The sequence below is a fragment of the Marmota monax genome, unplaced genomic scaffold (genome assembly GCF_021218885.2).
Source record: "Marmota monax isolate L192 unplaced genomic scaffold, Marmota_monax_Labrador192_F-V1.1 WCK01_AAM20220418_F8-fsc00038, whole genome shotgun sequence".
Lineage (NCBI taxonomy): Eukaryota > Metazoa > Chordata > Mammalia > Rodentia > Sciuridae > Marmota > Marmota monax.
Window position 1 is genome coordinate 9,234,408 of NW_026692498.1, and position 2,292 is coordinate 9,236,699.

Sequence of the window (2,292 nt, forward strand, 5' to 3'; positions counted from 1 at the left end):
TATTATGTTATGTGTGCACATTTGTGTTATATGTTGTATGTCTATATGTGCATATGTCCATATATCATGTACATGATTTAAAAATTGGCAGATACATAAAAAGTGCTCATAAAATTAAAAATTGGATCCAAATACCTTTAATTCTTGTGATTTAAAATGGTTCAGTTTAAATTGGGTAAACAGATTAAAATAAATATGTCTTTAAAATTAAACTTAACTCAAAGTCTCTCTAGGTAGGAAAAAAACTTAATTAATAAAATATTAATGTCTACAACATGTCTAATATTCCTTGGTTCTAGAAATTTTTTTCAACAAGGAAAATGGTGAATACTTAACCATTTACTTGTCTGATATTTTGGTAAAGTAAGTAAAATAAATTTGACATGTGATTACTCATGTTTATCAGTAATTTTGTTTGCTAGACATCTGATTAATTTACAAGGTTAAAATGCTAACCATTGAGTTCATCCATTGTCCTCGGTCAGTGAGCCTTCTGGGTCCTACAGTGTATCAGAGCCTGCAGAAACAGGAGCCTGGATCTGCGAGTTTCTGGAAACCCTCAGGGACACTTCAAATCTGCAGAGTAGAAACTATCCTGCCTCAGATCCACAAGGCTAGATGGGAAGATGCACAAACAAAATGAAAAAAACAAGGGAATAAAGTGCTCCAAACAAACCAAGCTGCTCCCATAAGAGAATACATTGAAGAAATGTCAGAGACGGAGTTCAGGATGTATTTAGTAAAACTGTTCTATGACTTAAATAATTATATAAGAGAGCAGGCACAGGAGTTTTGCAGTAAAATAACAGATTCGCTTCAGGAGATGAAAGATCACTTCTGTAAAGATATATTAGAGGTCCTAAAAAGAAATAAAGAAGAAATCCTTGAAGTGAAGGAATCACTAAACCAACTTAAAAGTTCAATGGAAAGTATCACCAACAGACAAGACCATTTGGAAGATAGAACCTCAGGCAATGAAGACAAAATATATAATCTTGAAAATAAAGTTGACCCCACAGAGAAGATGATAAATTGCATGATATTCCCTCACCCAGACACCATGCGTGAACAGCAACTGCTAAAGCCAACCGAGTGGAGCTACTGTGACTACTTCTGGGCTGATAAGAAGAATCCCCAAGGCAATGGCATGGTGGCTGGGTTCGAACTGCTGCTCCAAAAGCAACTGAAAGGCAAACAAATGCAGAAAGAAATGTCTGAATTCTTCAGAGAGAGGATAAAGATTGAAGAAGAATATGCAAAGAACTTGGCTAAGCTCTCTCAGAACTCCTTGGCTGCACAGGAGGAAGGCTCCTTGGGAGAAGCCTGGGCCCAGGTGAAGAAGAGTCTGGCAGATGAAGCAGAAGTTCACCTCAAGTTCTCCGCCAAGCTTCACAGTGAGGTTGAGAAGCCCCTAATGAACTTTCATGAGAACTTCAAGAAAGACATGAAAAAGTGTGACCACCATATCGCTGACCTCAGCAAGCAGCTCTCCAGCCACTATGCGTTGGTGGAGACGGCCTAGAAAGCCCTCACAGAGCGGTAGAGAGACCTGGAGATGAAGACCAAGCAGCTGGAGATCAAGCTGAGCAACAAGTCAAAGGATGACATCAAGAAGGCACAGAGAAAGTCTACACAGGCTGGTGATGACCTCATGCGTTGTGTGGACCTCTACAACCAGGCGTAGTCCAAGTGGTTTGAAGACATGGTGACCACCACTTTGTAGCTGGAGCAGCCGGAGGTGGAGAGGGTGGAGATGATCTGGCAACATCTGTGTCAGTACACACAGCTGCGGCATGAGACAGACATGTTCAACCAAAGCACAGTTGAGCCTGTGGACCAACTGCTTCGAAAAGTGGACCCGGCCAAAGACAGAGAGCTGTGGGTCAGAGAGCACAAAACGGGCAACATCTGCCCCGTGGACATGGAGATCTAGACATGCCTGTGTGGCCCTGGGGGTCCTGCCCAGGAGAGGGGCTGGGGGTCCCGTGGAGAGGGGGTGGTGGCTCCTGCTCGTGAAGCTGCCCTCCCACTCACTCTCCTGTCCACTGAGGAGAGAGGAGAGAGCTGGCAATTCCAGAAGGGTGATCTGGATGGCTCAGCTGGGTAATCCCAAATATTCCCAGGCCAAGAAGACAGACCTGCAACCCCACCCTTATCTCCAAGACTGAAGCCCCCCCAAACCCCGTGCTGTGCTTGTTGCTCTGAGAACAAACAGAGGCTGGAACTTTGTGGTCCCCGCTGAGTTCCATAGGGGTGGCCATCACATACTTGTGCCCTTGGATGCCCCAAAGC

At 43.9% G+C, this 2,292-nt stretch overlaps 1 pseudogene; it reads left to right on the top strand.

The window, feature by feature from the left end:
• The first annotated feature begins 506 nt into the window (after positions 1-506).
• On the top strand, positions 507-1,933 carry LOC124092702 (growth arrest-specific protein 7-like; annotated as a pseudogene).
• The last annotated feature ends 359 nt before the right edge of the window (positions 1,934-2,292 follow it).